This window comes from Bos indicus x Bos taurus, chromosome 6 (genome assembly GCF_003369695.1).
Source record: "Bos indicus x Bos taurus breed Angus x Brahman F1 hybrid chromosome 6, Bos_hybrid_MaternalHap_v2.0, whole genome shotgun sequence".
NCBI lineage: Eukaryota > Metazoa > Chordata > Mammalia > Artiodactyla > Bovidae > Bos > Bos indicus x Bos taurus.
The window spans coordinates 12,759,391-12,784,154 of NC_040081.1; the positions used below are offsets into that span (position 1 = coordinate 12,759,391).

General features: G+C 38.3%; 1 protein-coding gene across 11 annotated transcripts in view; it reads right to left on the bottom strand.

Annotated features, from left to right (window-relative positions):
- The window catches only part of ANK2 (ankyrin 2), a 365,297-nt gene that overhangs the window by 308,244 nt on the left and 32,289 nt on the right, over positions 1-24,764 (bottom strand). The window lies entirely within an intron of this gene.

Genomic DNA, 24,764 nt, shown 5'->3' on the forward strand with positions numbered 1-24,764 from the left:
CTCCAGATGAATGTCCAAACTTTTAAACTTTAGATAAACATGGTTCCCTTGAGACTGTCTCTTTTCTAATGACACAAAGTCTCTGCCTCAGAGATCTATTGATAAATAAAGTCTTTACTTATTTATGAGTCTGACAATTAAGCAAAACAGTATTCTCATGGTTTTGAAAAAACTACCCTTTTTTTAAAAAATCTCAGAGTACCTCAATGGGATATGACTTGCAGATAAATTAAAATAAGCAGAAAAAATGACCCCATTTAATTTGTATTCACGTTAACAGGCAATTCAGTTTAAATATTTATTCAATGTGCTGGCCACATGTTCACCAGGAAAATTTATCATCACTAATTGAGAAAGAGAACTGAAAGCAGCAAATGAAGAAAGGTCCAAGAAGTTCTATTCATTTATAAAACTTTCATAATACACTCTGGTTCCACATAAACACTGACTGAGTTGATTAGGAATTTGGGAGAGGTTTTTCAGGCAAAGAAGAATTAATGAACTCCAAACCAAAAACAAGTTGTTTTTGGTTATTGTAGAGTTGAAATCTTGCTACAAACTTTATAACCAGAAAAGAGAAGCAACAAACTTCAGAGAATTTTCCAGTGGAAAACAGACAATTAGGGTGAAGGTTCTGTCTTTCATCCAATGAAGATGTGCTGTGTGTTCGCAGATTCAGCCAATATGCTCACATAGGGCCTAGACAATCAGGTGACAGAAAAAGGAGAGGACAGCCAACTTCTGTTCCAAGCTTTAGTAAATGAGCTGTTGCATTTTCAAATAGCAAAGTATTTCCTATAGAAATAATGGATTTGGGATTAGATATGGATTGCGTGAATGCTCAGTCTCTCAGTCGTGTCCGATTTTTGCGACCCTACGGGCTGCAACACTCCAGGCATTTTCCAGGCAAGAATACTGGAGTGGGTTGCCATTTCCTTCTCTGTAGATATGGGTAATTAGACCATATATGTGTGGTGGAAACAGTAACAATAATTTGAATGATTTTCTGAAACTTCTAAAAGTACCCAATACAGTACCACAAAAAAATAGTCATCTGAACACAAATTCTCATCATTAAGATGATAAGTGGTTTTGCCAGTTCTATAAAATCTGTAAAATAGTACTATAAGCATTTTATAGCATTTTATGTTCTCAGATAATAGTCATGAAATCCAAAGATGTTAGACTTTAGGTTCAAGGTCAAGAGAATGGGACTAGAATATAGTTTGTCTAATTCCTACCTCAATGCTCTTTAACTGGAAATTCTTGCTCCTTTTAATTTCAATTTTTAAAAGCATATTTACATTGGTATAACTTTGGAAAACAAATTTGTACTAACTCATAAAATTGAAAACATGCATAAAACATATCTATAGGTATAGGTAACTCTGAAATAAGTGTATTATCTCACTTGCCATGTGGTAAAGGTAATATAATACAGTACATCAGAGAAACAATGAAAAAAATCACTGCATGCAGTTTATTTACGACATACAACAAGTGAACGATAGTCCATACGCCTTTTAACAATTACATCATTTAATACTCACAAAAGGGTGAGGTAGGTATTATTATTACCTCTGTTTTCCAAGCAACTAAATGGAGATACAGAATAACTTGTCCAGAATCAATGTGGCAAGTGACAAGGCAGGAGGAAACTAAAATATGAGCATAGTAAGTGGCTTACTAAAGATTGTACCAACTAATAACCGATGGAATCCAGTATATCTAGCCAAGTGCTTTTCAAACTTCAGCAGGTACATGAATCACCCGTTAATGTAAACATAGGTTCTGATTCCCTGGTCTGGGCTGGCATCTGAGATTATGCATTTTTTACCAGGGGATGCCCGTGCTTCTGGCCTATGGTTATACTTTGATTAGCAAGGATTTATACCATTGTTTCTGCCTCTGCGTCAAGTTGCTTCTCACTAATTCTTCCTTATATTTATTAAGCTTAATACTTATTAAACCCTAGTGCCCACAGCCAGGGGTAAGGGCAGTTCTGCACTGGGATAAGTGTGGTATTTTGCTATCGTGTACAGTAAACACTTTGACCACATGGATTTTAATCCTATGGCCAGATGCCATTCTAAACAAATTCAAATCTGTGCTCTGCGTTCAATCACTCAATCATATCTGACTCTGTGGCCCCACGGAGCTTGCCAGGTACCTCTTTCCATGGAACTTTTCAGGCAAGAGTACTGGAGTGGGTTGCAATTTCCTACTCCAGGGCATTTTCCCAACCCAGGGACTGACCCTGTGTCTCTTGCATCTCCTGCACTGGCAGGGGGATTCTGTACCACTAGGACCACCTGGGAAGCCCTAGGTAAATTCAAAAATTCTAACCTTCATTTTCATCTTTGCACATTACCACATTTTAAGAATAACTTTGAGAATATACACTGACTCTATTCAAGCCATCTTAGAGAAGAAAAGTAATGTTTAGAGTAGAAACACATGATTTTATTTTATAAGATTCTACAAACCTTCAGATTGAAGAATCTTGTTGTTATCTGTCATATGGTCCCTACAGGGCTTCCTGGTGGTAAAGAATCTGCCTGCAATGCAGGAGACCCTGATTTGATCCCTGACACAGGAAGATGCCGTGGAGAAGGTAATGGCGACTCACTTCACTGGATTCTTGCCCAGAGAAGCCTATGGACAGTGGACCAGGTGGGTCGCAAAGAGTCAGATACAACTGAGAGACTAACACATGTGCATACATAGTACCTAGGATGAAAATTCTTTAAGTTTCATACAATATGTTCCAGAAGCCACAAACATTGCAGACTCCTGCACATTATTAAAACATCTGGAAACAGGCCTTTATGAAATTCAGCAGAGGCTGGAATGTGTCAGAGAAACCAGGCAAGAGGTGGTAGAAAGAGTGATTAAGAGCAGATTTGGAAATCAGACTGCCAGGAAACACATCCCTGTCTCTGTGAATTTAGACAAATTTTATCCCCTCTCTATGCCTCAATTTTTTTAATCTATAAAGTAGGGCTCTCTAATAGGAATAAACGAGTTAATTAATATGGAACTTAAAATACTAGCATGTAATAAGCACTCGATAATGTTAGCTACTACTGCCAAAAACTAATTTTGATCATTTTCAAAATTATTCTTGGTGATCCATTCTTTGATTCAGAAAGGAGAACAAGAGAAAATTGTTAATTTTTTCTTTTTAAACAACCTTAAAATTGACCTGAAATTCATAACTTAATTCTGGAAAAAATTAATAATAACAAGCATTTTAAAATAGAGAGATCAAGAAACACATAAAGGCTTGGATCACTTCAGTTCAGTCGCTCAGTCGTGTCCGACTCTTTGCGACCCCATGGACTGCAGCATGCCAGGCCTCCTGTCCATCACCAACTCCTGGAGATTACTCAAACTCATGTCCATTGAGTTGGTGATGCCATCCAACCATCTCATCCTCTGTCATCCCCTTTGCCTCCTGCCTTCAATCTTTCCCAGCATCAGGGTCTTTTCAAATGAGTCAGCTTTTCACATCAGGTGGCCAAAGTATTGGAGTTTCAGCTTCAAAATCAGTCCTTCCAATGACGATTCAGGACTAATTTCCTTTAGGATGGACTGGTTGGATCTCCTTGCAGTCCAAGGGACTCTCAAGACTCTTCTTTAACACCACAGTTCGAAAGCATCAGTTCTTTGGTGCTCAGCTTTCTTTATAGTCCAACTCTCACATCCATACATGACTACTGGAAAAACCATAGTCTTGACTAGACAGACTTTTGTTGGTTAAGTAATGTTTCTGCTTTTTAATATGCTGTCTAGGTTGGTCATAACTTTCCTTCCAAGGAGCAAACGTCTTTTAATTTCATGGCTGCAGTCACCATCTGCAGTGATTTTGGAGCCCCCAAAAATCAAGTCTGTTACTGTTTTCCCATCTATTTGCCATGAATTGATGGGACTGGATGCCACGATCATAAGTTTTCTAAATGTTGAATTTTAAGTCAACTTTTTCACTTTCATTAGAGGGTTTTCAGTTCTTCTTCACTTTCTGCCATAAGGGTGGTATCATCTGCATATCTGAGGTTACTGATATTTCTCCTGACAATCTTGATTCCAGCTTGTGCTTCTTCCAGCCCAGCATTTCACATGATGTACTCTGCATGTAAGTTAAATACGCAGGATGACAATATACAGCCTTGATGTACTCCTTTCCCAGTTTGGAACCAGTCTCTTCCATGTCCAGTTCTAACTGTTGCTTCCTGACCTGCATACAGATTTCTCAAGAGGCAGGTCAGGTGCTCTGGTATTTCCATCTCTTTAAGAATTTTCCACAGTTTGTTATGATCCACACAGTCAAAGGCTTTGGCATAGTCATAAAGGAGAATTGTATGTTTTTCTGAAATTCTCTTGCTTTTTTGATGATCTAACAAATGTTGGCAATTTGATCTCTGGTTCTTCTGCCTTTTCTAAATCCAGCCTGAACATCTGGAAGTTCACAGGTCACATATTGCTGAAGCCTGGCTTGGAGAACTTTGAGCATTATTTTACTAGCTTGTGAGATGAATGTAATTGTGCGGTAGTTTGAGCATTCTTTGGCATTGCCTTTCTTTGGGATTGGAATGAAAACTGACCTTTTCTAATCCTGTGGCCACTGCTGCATTTTCCAAATTTGCTGGCATATTGAGTGCAGCACTTTCACAGCATCAGCTTTTAGGATTTGGAATAGTTCAACTGGAATTCCATCACCTCCACTAGCTTTGTTCGCAGTGATGCTTCCTAAGGCCCACTTAGATCTATACAGCCCTAGTCAGCAAAAACAAGATCAGGAGCTGACTGTGGCTCAGATCATGAACTTCTTATTGCAAAATTCAGACTTAAATTGAAGAAAGTAGGAAAAACCCCTAGACCATTCAGGTATGTTTAAATCAAATCCCTTATGATTATACAGTGGAAGTGGCAAATAGATTCAAGGGATTAGATATGATAGATAGAGTGCCTGAAGAATTAGGGACAGAGGTGTGTGACACTGTACAGGAGGCAGGGATCAAGACCATCCCCAAGAAAAGAAATGTAAAAAGGCAAAATGGTTGGCCTTACAAATAGCTGTGAATAGAAGTGAAAGGCAAAGGAAGAAAGAAAAGATATACCCATTTGAATGCAGAGTTACAAAGAATAGCAAGGAGAGATAAGAAAGCCTTCCTCAGAGATCAATGCAAAGAAATAGAGGAAAACAACAGAATGGGAAAGACTAGAGATCTCTTCAAGAAAATTAGATATACCAAGGGAACATTTCATGCAAAGATGGGCCTAATAAAGGACAGAAATGGTATGGATCTAACAGAAGCAGAAGATATTTAGAAGAGGTGGCAAGACTACACAGAAGAACTATACATAAAAAGAGGCTTGGATATCAATCCAGAATATGATGAAAGAATTTGACTACTATTTAGTTTGCCTAGATTCCTGAATTCAGAATTCAAGGTAACTTGAAATTGTATTTTTTTACTTTTTGTAGCTTTAGAAGAGTATTCAGAGGAGTCACAATTTCAGGCTATGTTGGCTTGCATTTCAATATGATGCTAAAGATGACTGATAAGTATTTTTAAAACAGCAGGTGCAATCTGGCGCTGAAGTATTACTGCCAAAATCAGGTTTATGATATGGTTCAGAGACAGACAGAATCTGTACCACTGCAGTTCAGAGCTTGATCTGGAGGTGGATAGACAGAGGTTCTTTTTTTGCATTTGTTTTTGTGCCCGTACACCTGATGGTCTCCACACTTGGTCATGCATCTACCACTGAAACCCCACTGTAGCCTCCAAAGTCTGATTCTCAAACATCACATGGGTGTTTGGATCCTCTCAGCCATAGCCCTCTGCTATCTCAAACTCAAAATGCATCTACAGGCAAACAGGTTATGTAAGCATAAGAAGCAGGGGTGATGGTGACCAAGACTGCATTCCCCCTATCCAAAGAGGGCAATTTCTATTCAGTCTCAAACCATTAAGAGTTTGAGTCTTAATTAAGAGTCATGATTTATTACACACAATGGAAGCTCATCAATTATTTGATGTTTTTATGAAAGTCATATTCAAGGTTAGAATAATAATTAGAAAGAAAGGATGTCATTGAGAAATGTTATATTGGGAGAACCCCTTTGGAGTTAGCAGGCATTTCTGCATTGTTGTTTATTTTTCAGTTGCTCAGCTGTGTCCACCTCTCTGCGACCCCACGGAGTGCAGCACGCCAGGCTTCCTATCCTTCAGTATCTCCTGAAGTTTGCTCAAACTCATGTCCGTTGAGTCGATGATGCCATTCAACCATCTCATCCTCTGTTGCCCTCCTCCTCCTTTAGCCAGAACCATTCCATGCTCATAATATGACTCTATAGATTCTTGATATAAAAACAACTGGATCTAATAGTATTAACCATCCAAAGGATGGCAAGACTTGGACTTCACACAGCTTTTACTTATTTCTTGATTCCATGAAAAAAAAAAAAAAAAACAATAAAAAAAATCACATTTCACTGCATTTCAGGAAACTATTAATGCTCCTGTAAGTCTAGAAGAAAATTCCTATGCCCTATGAACTAGATATTGTTTCACATTTCTTTTTAATCTCGTTTTAATCTACTGAAAATTCCTTTTAACTACAAATCTACCATCTTTTATAAATCATAACATCTTAAATTACAGAGGGCTCTATTTATAAGCTTCCAAGATATCTTGATGCTCAAATCTCCTTTGAAATGGTAAAGTAGGACAAACTTAGGAGATACATTCAAGAACCTAAAGCATCATTTTCTAACATTCTTCAGTGTTTTGGTAATGATGCCACACAATATCACATATTAAAAATTAAAAACAGAAAAGAATAGCAGCCAATTAAATATGATCATAATATGTTGTAGTCCTTCCCATCAGGAGACGAAACCTTTTTCCACCCCACTGAGTCTGGGCTTCCCCCGGGACTCGCTTTGACTAGTGCGATGTGGTAAAGCGGCACCATGGGACTTTCAGAGCCCAGGTCTCAAGACACCTTGCAACTTTCATTTCTACCTTCTTTTCTGTTGCCTTGAGACCACCATGAAAAAGAACTGATTGAGTCTACTAGAGTATGAGAGAATTTAAACTGCTGTTGTTTTAAACCATTAAGTGTTCCAGTGGTTTGTTATGCTGTAATAATTAACTAGAGCAGAACTAAGGGTCACAACAAACTAATGATGTGTTTAAGCAGAACCGGGACTCACGACAGGCAAGACCGTGGACGTCAGAGCCAGAAAGGCTGGATTCCAAGTCATGATCGAGTCATCCAGTTTCGCTGAGCCTCAGTTTACTCATCTGTAAAATATGGTGCTAACAATGTCTGTGTAACAAATTGTGACACATGAACTAATACAAAAAACCCAAATACAGTTTGGTTGCCTTCCCAACTTAGGTCATTTGTCTCTGTTTCACTGTCTTTTGGAGACATGAAATGGTCTTCTTTTCTAAATAACATTTTGTAAAAGATTAATATTCTGGGGACTTTGAGCTTTATTACATAAAGCTTATTAAAGAAAGAGCACAATCACGCTTTTAGGCATGTGAGGCCAATTGTGGATGATGACATGCTCTGAAAATCTCCACTTTAAAATGATGTTTGAAAATTAAGGAAGATGCTAATGTTTTGTTCACAAGGACATACATATTCTAAAATACCAGTGTTATTTGATCATTCCTAGATGAACTGTGACTATCGGCAACCACTAAAGAAAGGCCTCTCTCTCACATAGTCAGAGAGGCGCCCATGAAAAACTCCCAGTGACCTGACTGTACCTCTATGGGGGCTGCCTACCCCTCTGAAGAACCTCAGAGTCCCTGAGCTCAGGTTCTACACAGCCTGTGGTTCCCAAGACATTACTTCACACAGTACTTTCAATTCTAATGAAGAGCGTCAAGGGAGAGTTTGACTCAGCAATTTATCAGCCTTAAACCTACCCAGTGAACAACATTCATGAGTGAATTCTGATTTCTTATAGACAACATAACAGCACTGTTAGAGGACTTCTAGGAGCACTTTAATCTTCAAAAACAGTACCAATGAGGCTGTGCAGGTGCCACCAATGTCAACACCCAGCCAAGGTCAACCCACCCTGTTCTTTGACACCACAGTCAAGGGTGAGACCTTCAGCCACATCCCTTTCAAGCTATTTGCAAACAGCGTTCCAAAGACAGCAGAATATTTGCATTCTGATCCCTAGAGAGAGAAGGTTTGGTTGTAAAGGTTGCTGCTTTCACAGAACTACTCTGGGGTTTGCATGCCAAGGTGGGGACTTCTCACGTGCTAATGGCCCTAGTGGCAAGTTCATGTAGGGGGAGAAATCTGATGATGCAGACTTCTTCCTGAAGCATAGCCTGGCATCTTGTCCATGGCAAATACTGGGCCAACACAAAAAGTTCCATTTTTCACTTGTACTGTCAAGACAGAGTGGTCGGATGGCACATGTCAGTAAGGCAAAAGAAGGTATATAGTAGAAGTCGCGGAGCACTTTTGGTCAAGGAATGGCAGGACCACCAAGAAGCTCACTAATGTCCACTGTGAGTGATTCTAATAAATTTGACTTGTGCGTTCCCTTAGCCACCAGGTCGTCCTCCTGTAGCTCAGGAGAACACCTTTCCACCCTCATTGGCAGGCAATATCGCATAATCATGCTCTCACTGCAGTTCTTCAAGGTCAGTGCTTTCCTGTCTCCATGTAGGTCTAGCTGGATTACAGAATTAGGTTTATGATTACAAAATCAAAGCTAAACAAACAATAAAAAACAACAATACCGATGAAAATATTGCATTGGGAAATTTATGTTCAGAGTCTAGAATTTATCTACAATTCATTTCTAAAAATTCCAGCCAGGATGTAAGACAATAAAGCAAATACATTTTAAATAATGCTAACAGTCATTCAAAACATATGGAATCTCCTGAAAATATTACTTGAGCAAGAAAGAGTTGTTAAAAAATAGATTACTATATTTATGTCCCTAGAACTAACTCAATTTCTGTGAGGAAACCAGAAAATCCATCATTTTTTAAAAGTAATTATTAAGTAAAGTAGATACAGCTTTGAAATATTGATATTTTTCCCCCCAAAACTGAAAGTTAAAGCAAACATGGAAATTCTTCTTGTTTGCCTGCCCTGAAGAAGTAGAAAAATTCATCTATCTTTGATATTATTAAATCTTGTTAACAGTTTGCCCTACTTTTAAGGAGTGCCCCCCCCCAAAAAAAATCAGAGAAAAACAATGAATTTAATGTAATTGATAAAATGTTAAACTTCCATAGCATAAAGTAACTCAAATTAAAAAGGAAAAACTGTCTGAGATACTTAATGTTCAGTTTTCTTTTTTTTTTTTTTAACTTGGAACTTTTAAAATTTGATTCTAATCTATTCTCCAGCCTCATCTCCCATTACTTTCCAATATACATCTTTGGGGGTTTTGTTTGGCTTTTTCTTAATCTCACTGAACAGTTTGGTTAAATCTAAAAATGCACCTTGACTCTGGCATATGCTCCTCTCTTCCATCCTGGAAAGCTCGTCCTCATCTTTCAGGTTCCATTTCGGCATCATTGTCCCCTCAGTGCGCTTAGCTGTATTATCCACTGCACTTTGCTCCTGTCTTCACAATGGCACCTAAGACACTGTATGTAATTTATTCACTTTATATCTATGTGCTATTTGAATATAAGCTCAGTGAAGCTAAGGGCTGTCTTAGTCACTTCTGTATTTCTGTCTCCCAGCATACACATGCCACCTACAGCAGTAATTAAGTGTGGCCCCTGGTGACCTCTGACTTTACCTCTGACCATTCTCCTTCTTGCTCCATATGCTTCAGAATTAATGACCCTTCTGCTCCTCATCAAGCATGCCAAGAAAGTTCCCTTTTCAGGAACTACTGTTTCTCTGCCAGGAATGGCGTACCTGAGAGTCACAGAGGCTACTCCCTCTCAGGTCTCCAATCAAATATCACCAACACTTCCTTTCTTTAACTACCTATCACTCTCTAGCCCCTTACTGGGTTTTAGCTTTGGCCATAGAATTTATTGCCATCTAACATTGTCTGTCTGTTGATTTATGTCTCCACTGTCTACCCTACCCCTCCTTCACTAGAACATAATCACCATAAGGGGAGGGACACTGCTTTATCCACGGCAGTGTGCTCTGCACTTAGAACAGGGCCTGTCACAGGGGGGCACTTAGTCAACATTTGTTGAATAAATGAATGATCAATGCTTGAGTTAAACTGAATTGCAACTCTAGAAAAATATCAATGAGTACAAAGAATGGAATATAAATATGATTTTAAGATAACATAGTAATTAATCTCTTTTTAAATTTTTCTTTAATTTTACTGTATTGCTTTTTCAATAAAAACAAAATGGTTTTTTAAAAAAGAAGGGAGAATCCTGCAGACATACTATCTTTTATTGACTTTGAAACTCATGTTAAAGGCAGGCAAGATGCCTTCAACATATTATTTTAAGAACATATTATATTACCTTCAACATTATTATGCCTTCAACATATTATATTAAGAAAGTACAGTGGTTCTTAAATGAGTTCCGAGGCAGTTTCTGTGTTTATGTTAAATTAGTTCTACTATAATCTTCTGATAAATGATCAACAAATATATTAACACTGGAACAGATTTGGGGACATATATAAGGAAAAACCAATTAGCCAATTGACAGATTTTACAAGGACACGAAGCTAAAAGGAATCTTGCTAGGTCCTCCATTCTGTCCATCTTTCCCTCTCCTGTCTATATTTATGCAGCGCTTCAAGAAAACTGGTCCAGATGTTGAGAAACTCTTTTTTTAAGGAAAAACAGGTCAAGGTTTTACAAAGTCTAGTGACTGAAAGTCCTTCCTTCCTCTCAACCTCTTAGGCTGCGTCTAAATCTGGGCTGGTGGGGCTTCTCCACCCCTTTCCTCACAGCCAGCCTCTCTGCTAACAGGGCCTTCAGAGGGTTCAGCAGTGTTTCAGGTCTATTCTCTATAATGAGCTTTCTCTGATCTCCCAAAGAATTTTAATATGCAAAGTCACAATTTGCATCCATTGGTGACTTCTAGGTAGGCAATACATATTGCCACTGGAATTAATAAAAAAAAATCAAAGCCTGCAGAAACAAAAGTGTTACAGAAACCTGTGAGGGACAAGGACTAACAGAATAAAGTTGGGCGTAAATTACCCACATGGAAACAACTACACATAACAAGTACCTCACAGCAGGCACGAGAAATGATTAATGCAGGCTTAGCCAGAGGTAGCACAGAGACAGTAAAGAGAAGGATACACTACAAAGAAATACACATAGGTCACTATACGTGAGGAAGCACAGAATAAGCTCAAGTTAATTATAAATCTAACCATAATAGGTTTATATTTATGGAATGGATTGCCCTCCCTGGAGAAGGGAATGACAACCCACTCCAGTCTCCTTGTCTAGGAAATTCCATACACAAAGGAGCCTCGCTGGCTACAGTCCATGAGGCCACAAAGAGCTGGCTGGACACAACTGAGAGACTAACACACACACTCAACCATAATACAGGCCTACTACAGTATCCAATGTTTTTAATTGGTTTTATTTCCCAATGTTTATGGAATGACAGAGGATGATATGGTTGGATGGCATCAGCTACTCGATGGACATGAGTTTGAGTAAACTCTGGGAGTTGGTGATGGACAGGAAGGCTTGGAATGCTGCAGTCCATGGGGTCACAAAGAGTTGGACACGACTGAGTGACTGAACAGAACTGAACTGAACCAATGGCTCTCTATTGAGCCGTGCTTTGAATTCCTTTTCTGAAGCCCAGATGTGGATACTATGTTTTGATATTATTTCAGAATTTTAAGTCAAATAATTATAATGTAACTGAACTTTGTATTTTATATTTTAAAAAACACCATGTCTGGTTTGAACTTCTACTCATCCTTCCAGAACCAATTCAAACATCACCTTCTATAGCACCCATCCCATCCCACCCATTCCATCCCACCCTACTCTGGGGGCTCATAAGGCTCCCTGAATATTCTTCTTTCATCAGCTTTATGGATTGAGAAGTCTCTGCTTACTCTCTGACCCTCATGAGACTGATCTTCTTGAGAAAAGTGACTTAGTCTTTTATATCTGTAACAACAATTTTAGGCAATAAAAGCTCATTAATGTATCAATGAACAAAAAGGTTAAAAGTCAACTATACTAAAAAAAAAAAGGCATTTTGAAAAATACAGAAGAGTTCTGGGTTCATTTAGAAATACACTGGAGCTACAGTTTCGATGGCCTTTCTGGATTAAAAGAAAAAGCCTTAAGATCTGTCCACTCCTGGAATTCTACTCTATAAATATTTAAAAGCTAATACATGAGATATGCCTACACCAGCAAAAATGAGTAAGCCCAACAATGCTGATCTGTTATTTCAGTCACCTTGTGATTCTCACATCACCTGCATCAGTGGTCATTTTTATAGATTGTACAAACTGAAAAATTTAGACTAATGGTCTTTTCCAGTGTTCAGACAGATGCAGTCACACAAGTAAAGAAAACAGCATTACAAGATTATACTTCTAAGGCATCTAATACTTACAATCCAAAGGATTTTAATCTAGTCATTTAAATACTGTGAGTCTCTATTTCTTATCCAAACAGGGGACTAATAACACCTTTTCTATGTTTCTCAAAGGCTCATTGATTGTCTCAAGTGATATAAGGACTCAGGAATACTTTGAAAAGTACTCTAAGGACATAGTTATTCTTAATCACAGAAATTTATTTTAGCAGCACAGGATGATTATATGTCATAATCATTACAATACAAAATGATGTGTTGAATATATCTTCTAAATAAAACTATCATCTTGCTTAGCAATTTTATTTAAGCAGCTACAGAAAGAGGGCTTTTATTGCATTACTTAAAAACCACCACCAGAGGGGAAAAAAAGGAAATGACTATTTTAAACTTCTGAAATTTAACAACATCTCCATAATCATTTAAATGGGATTCTACTTGATGACACAACCCATGTCGTTCTAAAACAATAGTCCTAAATTTATTCAATTATGGATTGATAATTCTTAGTTGCTGTTTTTAAAAATAGCCTTATTTTTAATACCATTACTCTAAAGACAATTCTCAGTTGTTGCTTGAATATAGCAATCATAATCACCTTCAAACCAAAGCAGAGGAAGCCAGCTATTCACTAAAAGTTCATGCTGTCCTTTCACAGAAAAGTATTGTTTTTGGAAAATGGCCACCCACTGAAGACCCTGTCTTCTTGTTCCCTTTACATCCGGTTAGACTATAAGACACGGCTGTTGTTCAGTCAGTAAATCGTGTCTGACTCTTTGCGACCCCACACACTGCAGCACGCCAGGCTTCCCTGTCCCTCACTATCTCCCAGAGTGTGTTCACACTTGCCAGGAGCCAGCGTGAGGAACTCCGCCCGTGGCAAAGTCATGAGGAAAGAGGCTCGACATACACAAAGGCGAGATCAAGCCTCAGGAGTCCCCCTGGAAATTCTCGAGCATCTACCCCCAAAACCAGAGTCTGCCTACTTTGCTGCTTTGTGCTCTCACCTACACCTCTGACTTAATGGGGGTCTGTCCCCCACTACCTCTCTCTGAAAAAAGAGTTAGCTTACAGCTCCAGTTAATAAAGTTCCTGGGTGTGATAGTGTTTCAACCTACAAACTCCTTTGGAAATCCTCTAGCCTGCCTGAATAGGTTTTTCCGGCCACATGTGATTGCTCAGAGCCTCCCAACTGTGAGAGGCATGAGATGTGCTAAACTGTCTAAATACAGATTCCTTTGAGCAGTAAAAAGATTGATTAGAAATTGTATTGGTGAAGGGATTTTCATTTGTTGGGCTAATGTTTGCTGCTAAGTCTCCATATCCCTTACCTGCTGTGTCCCTGGCAGTGTACTGATTAATATAATTCGTGTAAGTAGTAGCTTTAATGTTTGTAACCCTGGACCCTTGAGTTAATTCTTTTTCTTGTTATAGCCCACCACACCTTTGCCCTATAGGAATGCAACTTTATCTAATACTTTTAGAGGGTGGCGCCTGACTAATCACCTTTAGAGAAAAATAAGATTTCTGAAGAAAGGGTCTTAAAATGTTAACAGGCCTCCGGGCCAGAAGATGATGCAAATCACCTACTTTTGCATATGATAAGTTTGCAGGAAGAAAGCCTGGCTTACTGCATGACTCTACCCCTTCCCCCATTATCCTCTATGCATAACTTAAGGTATAAAAACTACTTTGGAAAATAAAGTGCGGGCCTTGTTCACCGAAACTTGGTCTCCCCATGTTGTTCTTTCTCTCACCTTCTGGCTGAATTATTCAGCCTCTTTTCTCCACTGAATTTCCTCACTGAGCTATCCTTATTTAACCACTCTTTATATCTTTAATTAACATTTAAATAAGCTGTTGTTTCCTGATCACCGATGCTGTCTCCCCTTCGAATTCCCTGGATCCACCGGGGCTGGACCCCGGCACACACTCATGTCCATTAAGTCAATGATGCTAAGTGTCTCATCCTCTGTTGCCCCTCCTTCTTATTGGAGGAGGGAATGGCAAACCACTCCAGTATTCTTGCCTTGAGAACCCCATGAACAGTAAGACAGATAATGGAACCCAAATAGAAGAAATACACACCCCTTTCAGATGAAGATATCCTGCACAATTCTCCACATTTTCCTTAGCTGGTCAACCCTGAGGGAGACCTCAGAAGCCCAATGTTAGAAGAAGCAGAGTTTCTATCAACCCGAGTCTCTAAAGAAACGCATATAAAGCCAAGTCCCTGACAACGGCATGCAGAAGATGTAAGAACCTCAACTCCCAATCCACCATCATTGCACTAGACTTTATGTGAACAAAAACTAAGCTTCTTCTGTGCGAAGACATGAAATTTCAGGCTTTTATGTGATAGTGACCATCAACCATAACTCTTATGTCACCTAAATTTAGCATAAAATCTTAAATATCCAAGAGAATTTTCAGAAAAAAAAAATAATATGAATGAATGATTTTTCCAGATACATAAATATTTTCTGTACTAAACTTGCTATTGGCTAGTATCTTTAATCAAATTGAGATTTCTTATTTCCTAATCAAAGCTGTCATTATAAATCAACACATCTATGTTATGGCTTTGAAGTTCAATGCCCATATGATTTTGCTTGACTCAGAGGGCCTTATAGATTACACAGTGGGAGAAATACATTGTAATCCTCCTTTCCCACTCCTTATATCCATCATGGACCTGGTTTGTGACTCTGAAAGAAGATGGAGTTGAGAACAAGACGCAAGCCATTTGTGTAATCTAACTGAAGTTACTTCTAATTCCTAGAAGTAACTAGGAAATTATATGGAAATGCACTGTTCTGTCCAGATGAAGCTGAGGGCTTGTGTCAATTACGCCCTCGTAACTCGAGAGGAACTCACACTACTTGCACCCAAGCTACCAAGACATGTTTCCACCTTTGAGATTCAGACAGATTTTGCAGTTTTAAGCAGAATCAGTTTCACAAAGATGGCTCAACATTTATAACAAAATTTACACAATATTTTAAGAAACATAACAATGAACCCTAAATATATTAAATTTAAAGACAGAACTAAGAATAAATTACATTCTATTTTGTAATATTCACAAGACAAAAAGTATATTGAGTCAGAATATGTGAACCATGTTTTCTCTCCCCTCTTGTATAATATTCTCAACTGAAGCAGTTATCCACAGCAGAGGAATACTCTCATCATGTTTCAAATACTAACGCTGAATTGGTTTTGTAAACAGTCCAATGGATAAAATGGAAAGAGTAAATTGTATGCTAAAACTAAACATGTTTCATTAAACTTTAATAATCATGGCATTTCATCATTAATAGTAGTACAATATTATTAAATAAGTTATTAAAATGTTTAACTATTATAAAACCTGAAAATAAAAGTAATCCTACAGAAATAAGAAGCAATACATTCTTGTACTAAATGAAGTTGATTACTATACACATTTTGCTGCATGTTTAAAAACAAAATGTCAATCATGCAAATCCAAATCCAAGTTGGTATAAAATGTAAAATTTTTGTATATTACAGATTTTCATATATGATTTATTGGGCAAATATTTATCAAGTACTTAGAAGGCGCAGCTACTGTACTAATTGCTGGGACCGTAAGGAGGATCAAGTTATGTTACAGGGAGCAAGATGAAAAAGTATAGAACGACTGAGTTTACTCAAGTAGAAAAGATTTTCTCAGAGAAACAGGATTTACCCCGAGACTTGAGAGACTTGACACACTGGCCAATTCTGCCTGTTATTAATAAATAACTTTTCATCATCATTAAAAGCACTTATAAAACTATCTGAAGTCTGAACCAACAATGATCACATGTTCTCCACAAGTGATTTAAATAATTTATTCAACCATCAAAACACCTTGGGCCTAAAGAAGAAGAATAAGGCAAGATTCTGCTATGAACAGTTGACATGACAGCAAAAATCTCCCCAAGAATTGTCAATGACAATAAATTTTTCACACCAAAGAACAGGTCTTTTTTTAAATTCTATTAAATATTTGGCTTCTTATTACTTTATTACTAAACAGTCCTTAATGTCATGCTGCTAAGGAACGATTTAGTGATGAACTCAAAATTCAATGGAAGCCAGCTTTATTAATTAGGAAAAAATGCCCATTTCAGCAGGGCATCATAAACTGATACCCCAGAGTGGAATCACGTTCTTTGAAGGAACTAACGACTATTTAGAAATACACTCCTTTTAAACTTAAAAGCAATCAAAATACATAGGAGATTCCCACTGATATCAGTTTATGCTGAGCTTAAAAATCTAAAGTGGTAAGTGGTACTAGATATACACAGTAAAAATCTTATTAACAGGCCTAACTAAATGAAAAGACAGTCGAGTTAGTGAAATCTCTATATTATAATATTTTTATTGTTTTATTTTATTATTTTATTTTATTTTTTACCTTTACAATATTGTATTGGTTTTGCCATACATCAAAATGAATCTGCCACAGGTATACATGTGTTCCCCATCCTGAACCCTCCTCCCTCCTCCCTCCCCATACCATTCCCTCCTCCGCGCCGCCCCCGCCCCCCCCCCCCCCCCCCCGCCCCCACCGCCCAGGGTTGACCCAGTGCACCAGCCCCAAGCATCCAGTATCATACATCGAACCTGGACTGGCGATTTGTTTCATATATGATATTATACATGTTTCAATGCCATTCTCCCAAATCATCCCACCCTCTCCCTCTCCCACAGAGTCAAAAAGACTGTTCTATACATCAGTGTCTCTTTTGCTGTTATAATATTTTTAAAAAGAAATTCAACTTCTTTAAAAAACACAAAATAATAGATTTCTAGGGTCTGATAAGAATGATATATGTTTGTAAGTAATACCTTCGAAGAGCCTGAAAATAGTTTGTTCGTGTATTTTATAGATTAAAATCTTCCCACAGAGTTTTGTTCATACTGTCAATGTGTCTCTAATGGATCAATGTGGAGGTTACCACACTGTCCTTACTTGACTGTATCTTTTTTCTCTGTCAGCCTCTCCCTTTTCATCCCTGTTATTTCCTGTTCACAGTATCCCTGGTTTCACTTTCTACCACATCCCCCTTTGCCTTTCTGTCCTAGGGAGACTGATTCCAAATACAAAGCTGTAAAAAAGAAAAAAATCAGTGAGTTACTTGCCCACTAACCACCAGGTGATGGCACAAACAGGAAAACTAGTGAACAGACTAAGCCAATTACAGATATAACAGATTTTTTTTTGCCAAGTAGCAGAATTTCTTGCCGTCCATTTGAAGGGCTTTTAAAAGTCTTGCATAAACCTATATTAATTCCAGGCTTGAAAATTTTAACCTGTAAGAGCATAAAATCATGAAATCAGTTTTCCTGTGTAACTTAGTCACTCACAATTATAATCATCTAAAAACTGGTCATGGCTTGGAGATTCCTTAAAAATTAAAAATAGAGTTAGCATATGACCCAACATTCCCACTTCTGGGCACATATCCAGAAAAGACAAACACTTTAACACAAAAAGATACATGCACCTCAATGTTCAGAGCAGCACTATTTATAATAACCAAAACATGGAAGCAACCTAAGTGTCTACCAGAAAAAGAATGGATAAAGAAGATGTAATACCGCTTATACATGGAATCTAAAAAATGATACAAATAAACTTATGTACAAAACAGAAAGGGATTTACAGACACAGAAAACAAACACGGTTACCAAAGGGGGAAGGAAGTGAAGGGAATAAATTAAGAGGTTGCCATTAATTGATATGCACTGCTGCTGCTGCTAAGTCGCTTCAGTCGTGTCCAACTCTGTGCGACCCCATAGACAGCAGCCCACCAGGCTCCCCCGTCCCTGGGATTCTCCAGGCAAGAACACTGGAGTGGGTTGCCATTTCCTTCTCCGGTGCATGAAAGTGAAAAGTGAAATTGAAGTTGCTCAGTCGTGTCCAACCCTCAGCGACCCCATGGGGTGAAGCCTACCAGGCTCCTCCGTCCATGGCATTTTCCAGGCAGGAGTAAAACCATTGGCAAGTTCCTAATTCTTGGAAGTCACAAAGGACCATAGCCAAATTAGCTAGAATTGTATCCACCAGAAGCAAGACATTAGGACTGTCAGGGCGGCAACTGGCTGCTCTCTTCAATGGTTAAAAGTGCCTTCTGCTTTCATCGTTGATTAGGTTTGAATATTCTTTGCTTTAGTTCTTGTGTAGGTTCCATCTGTTTTACCATGAGAATTTTTGGAGCAAGTGAGCTTTCTCTAGGTTTTAATTTTTCATTTTTAGGAAAGAAATGGTTTATATGAAATATTCTGCCACTTTCCATCTGAAACTCCATTTGAAACTCCCCTCTTTGAGTCTCTAATTTGAGAATTAGCAATTTTATTTGGATGTTAAGCTATGAGTTTAAGAAGAAAGCAGCTTACTACTTTGCATTATTTTTACATGAATGACTAATCCTAAAATACTCTCTGGCAGTTGGGCCTTCTAAGTGCTTCAGTGTTTCTTTTTGAACTTTGTCTAGAATATTTCTAGGTAGACATTGCTAGATACTGTGCAGCAGAGGTTTTACAATCAGTCTACCTGGGAGGCTCCAAAGTTTGGTCCATTGACCTTGAGTGCACTGCCGGGTTTTTCATAGCCTCAGTTTCTTCATCTTTAAAATAGCAGGAACAGCAGTATATCACAGGACTGAGGAGAAGGATCAATGAGACAAAGCATGTTTTGCATAATGCCTGGCACGTGTTCATGTTTTGAATTCAAAACATCCTTACATGTTTTTACCTTTCTTTTCTCTGCTAGACTGTAACTAGACAGAGAATATTGACAGCTACTTGTTAATGTGTCATCCTAGACCCCCAGTCTAGAGACCTGGCAGTCAGCTTTACACCCAGTCTCTACCCCTTGATCTCACCTCCTGAATGTTTCTTGAATTCTTTTTCCCATCCCTGACTCCAATGCCTTATTGAAGAAGTCCCCGTCTGTTGCCTGGATGATAATCACATCCTATATGTATGTCTCCCTGCCTGCATAGCTGCCAAAGTGACTTTTCTATAATTACAAATATTGCCATAATTTCCTCTCCTGATCAAAACTTCATTGCCTAAAGGACAATGTACCTTAGTTTTTAAGAATCTCAAAAAATACAGTGCCTGCTCACCTCTGCATACCAGGAAAAAAAAAAATCACAAAAATCTTATGGAGAGCATCAGGGAAGGTTTAATTAGTCAGGCAGGAGGAGAATCAGAACCGTATACTGTACTGTAACAAACATCAATAGTATTTCTCCTTTCTCAAATAGGTAGGACTACTGCTTTATAAATTTAGTAATAAAACAGCTAAAGAAAACACAGCAGGACAGGCTCACACCTGGGTATTTTCTATTCTGACAAGTAAGAGGAAAATGTCTATCTACCACAAAATTAATAAACTTTTAGAAGGCAAAGAATTCGGTGCTGATGACTCTATGAGGTTTAAGCTTAATTTTAGGAAAAGAAATCATAATTCATCTGTGCCCAGCCTACGTCTCAGACAGGCTGTAGCTGTAACCACTAAATCAGTAGTAATGTGGTGGTGCACTTGACCTTATTTCCCCAGACATCACGGCTACTGCTGACCAGCGGCATGCAATATGCTGAGAATAATGTCACAAACAATCCTCAGCGACTCTGCCTTCTGTAGTGCTGCTCCTGCCAATGACATCACAGCCTGTCAGCTCAATATGCTACTGGCATATGGACTCACTTTAAGTGGTGGTAATAAATAGCATCGGGCCATCCAGTTGCACTCCATTTTGAGATCACATTACAAAGCAGCATGAAGTCCTGGGCAAGGCAGGAGGTCTGATGCTATTTTACTGTCTCCTTAGCATCACTATGTACTTGAAAAGGAAAAAAAGTCACGAGAAAAATGTGAACATAATCCTCTAACAACTGTTTTAGAAATGTAGGTTACAAACTTCTTTCTTCCATGTTTTACAGGAGTTAGAGAAAGCCATGATGAGTCCAGTTTTAAAGATGAATAAATTGACGTTCACTTGAGTTTTCCCAGGTCGTTCCATAAGATGTAGCCATCGTGTATTTTGTCTTCAGAGTTTCTGTATTTTTGGATGAGCAGAAGCTGATAAAACTGTACTCAGTAGTGCCTGCCTTTCACGCAGGCATATTCAAGATACGGGAGCAGGGCCCCTCTTGAGAAGCCTGGGCTTGGACTATTGTTCTCTGTAATAGTGTGGATGGCCAGCTGCTGGCTTTGATTCAGTAGCCAGTTGTAAAAAGTGAACAACACTTGCATAGAAGCAAAGCAGAAAGCAGCCTTCCTTGGGGACAGTTTGAACTCAATAAATAGCTCCATTAGTTTAAGGCAGCAGATATGCACAGGGATACAGAATAGAACTCACAAAGACACATTTCTTTCTGCCTTTACTAACTGGATCTAACCTCTTTCAATGGTTACTGGTTAACAGAACTGGACAGATGGTCCTTCAAATTGAAGGGACACTTAAGGTTCCTTTCACTTATCCGCCTGTCATTCAGAGAACCACACTTAACACAATTTCAGATTTTTAACGTTTAAATTTCTTTAAAAATTTTTCCTAATTATGAAAGCCACATAAGCTCACTGAAAAGATTTTGAACTATACAGAAAATTATCAAGAAAGAAATTAAAGTCAATACTCTAGATATGACCATTGCTGTTTTTTGTTTCCACTCAGTTTTTTATGTGTATGTTTTTATTTTTGTTCTCAAAATTAACTTTATTAATCCTGTTTTTTCTCTTAACATTATATAAGAGAAGCTTGATTATGTGATGAGATACTTCCTGTTAAATACTGTCGAAAAATATTAAATTTAAATGGCTGATGAAATTATTTGCAGGGCAGCAAAGAAGACACTAGACACAGAGAACAGACTTATGGACATGGGTTACGGGGGAGGAAGGAGAGGGTGAGCTGTATGAAGAGAGTAACGTGGAAACTTACATGACCACATGTAAAATAGATAGCCAGTGGGAATCTGCTGCATGACTCAGAACACAAACTGGGGCTCTGTAACAAAGTAGAAGGGTGGGGTGGGAAGGGAGGTGGTAAGGAGGTTCAAGAGGGAGGGGACATATGTATACCTATGGCTGACTCATGTTGATTTTTGGCAGAAACCAACACAATTCTGTAAAGAAATTATCCTTCAATAAAAAAATAAATTAATTTAAAACATTTTGCATTTTCTCTCATACAAATATAACATGTTTACCCTTGTTTCTATGGTTCAACAGTACAGTTCACTTTGCTATGGACAAAGAAAGCTGCAATGATCATCCATTTACAGAAATGATTGTTCAGATTTGTTCAAATGATTACTTCCTTAAATTCTGACAGAGGGAATTACTAGCTGAGGAAATATTAAGAGTTTATGACTTTTTGGGCTTCCCAGGTGGTGCTAGTGGTAAAGAACCTACCTGCCAGTGCCGGAGACACAGGAGATGTGGGTTTGATCCCTGGGTTAGGAAGATCCCCTGGAGGAGGAGGATAAGGCAACCCATTCCAATATTCTTGCCTGGAGAATCCCCATGGACAGAGGAGCCTGGCAAGCTACAGCCACAGGGTCGCAAAGAGTTAGATATGACTAAAGTGACTGAGCACACACATACACACACACACACAGATTTTTTAATACAACTATGACTCTTTGGAAGGAATGATGCTAAAGCTGAAACTCCAGTAGTTAGGCCACCTCATGCGAAGAGTTGACTCATTGGAAAAGACTCTGATGCTGGGAGGGATTGGGGGCAAGAGGAGGAGGGGATGACAGAGGATGAGATGGCTGGATGGCATCACTGACTCGATGGACGTGAGTCTGGGTGAACTCTGGGAGTTGGTGATGGACAGGGAGGCCTGGCGTGCTGCGATTCATGGGGTCGCAAAGAGTCGGACACGACTGAGCAACTGATCTGATCTGATCTGATCTGATGACTCTTGTTTTCAAAAAAGCACCAGCAATATATAAGAGGGACTCTTAACCTTCATCACCTTTAAATAATATGTTTTATATTTATGTTTGAATTTGCTAATCCAAAAGCTTGTAGGACTTCCCTGGTGGCGCAGTGGATAAGAATCCTCATGCCAGTGCAGGCAACACGGGTTTGATCCCTGGTCTGGGAAGATTCCACATGTCATGAAGCAACTAAGCCTGTGGGCCACAACCATGGAGCCTGTGTGTTGCAAATACTGAAGCCCACAAACTAGAGCCTGTGCTCCAAAACAAGAAAAGCCACCACAGTGAGAAGTCTGCACATCTCAACAAAGACGAACCCTGCTCACCATGATTAGAGAAAGCCTCGGCCCAGACAGTCAAAAATTAATAATAAAAATAAACAAATAAACAAAAGTTTGCAAGTATTCCTGAATTGTCTTTTATTTTTAAAGATACTCAGAGAATGGGATTTTACATCCTCCCTTGACAAAATCCCACATGAATGACTGAATACAGACTGAATATAACAAAGTTTAAAATGCTACAAACACTTGTTGTTGTCACTTGATGCAGAATAAAGTTAGGAACAAGAAATAAAGTGAAATGGAACATGGAGGTAATTTAATATATCTCAAATATAAGATTTCTTGGTGTCTTAAATATGCATAACAAATATATATTTATCTTTACTTGTCAAAAAGGTATTTCAAATTTGTCAACCTGAGTATTTTAACTCTTGTATCTCCTTCTATGGACATGAATTTGAGCAAAACTCAGGGAGATAGTGGAGGACAGAGGAACCTTGTGTGCTGCAGTTCATGAGATCACAGAGTTGGACACGACATAGCCACTGAACAACAACAACAATCTCCTTCTATATTACAAATTATCTTAGCTTTATTTTACATGGGAATGCAATGAAGTCATTGACTATTCACATTTGCAAAACTTCACTGATAAATTAAGCATGAGAAGTGGCACAAACTCCTCACTTTCCAAGATAAAACTCAATATTGACCCTGCAGCAGATTTACAATAAGATAACTAATTATCTAATATTTCTCAGCCCACAGATGGATAGAAACATCACTTCGCTTTTTTTTTCTCCTACCCTTCCTCCCTTCTACAATGGTAAGTAGGTATGGAAAAAACAAACCAAACCAACAAAACAGTTTTCAGTCTCGGAAAATCAGATGCTAATTGTAGATTTCTTACAAAAAATGTACTGAACTATTTCCTACAAAAATGAAACATGATCAATACTCAAATATAATAGATTTTACATTTCAATGCCTAGAATATGAAATTCCACAGTGAATTAAAAAATCATTCCTTAATATCATCTCCTTCAGAAAGTTTGCTGGATTAAGTTGATCAATCTACAGTTTACAAAGCTCAGGTAATAGCCTGACAATTGGGTTTTAGAAATACTGATACTGGAAGGAAGTTATTAATTCCTAAGATTATAATGCCTACAAGCAATGTTTTTTCAAAATATAGTAAATACTCTTAGCACCAACTAAGAACAACAGAATCTCTTGGAATCTCTGTTTCAGTGCAGATACCTGAGCCTTTTCTAAGCTACTAGATCAGAATCTCAGTAAGATTGGAATAATTTTTTTTGAACAACTTCCTCACATATTCTTTTGCACACTGAAGACTGAGAAAAGCAGATGGTTTTTGTATATAAACCAAAATAGCTCTTGTTGCCAAATATCAACCTAAGGATATTCAACCAGATCACCCCATCCAAAACTACTGTACATTTAAATTCGTGTGACTTTGAAGAGGTTTCCCTCTTTAGTTCCCGTCCTGATATCCTAAATGAGGATCTTTCAACTGTAAACCTTGATAATATTTCCTTTTCAAATGGATGTCCTCAAAACTCACCTCTGAAAGCCATTCTAATCCAATATTCTGTGCCACTGCCATTCTACGGCACATGGGTTTGGTGGCATGTGGCAGATGGAAAAGAAGAGGGGCCTGTGAAACTTTATCCACAGAAACCTGAATGTCAGAACAGACCTGATGTACACAGGGAGAGGGCCCAGCATGGGACCTTAAGCATTATTTACCTCTTTAAGAGGAATTAAACAAGTAACTGCAAATAGTAACTCAGAGAGGTTTTGCTAAATGGCAGACTATTTTATGAATGGCTATTTGCCAACGGTGCCTCCAACCAAAAAGAGGCAGTATATCACAAATAGTTATTAAGACATCACT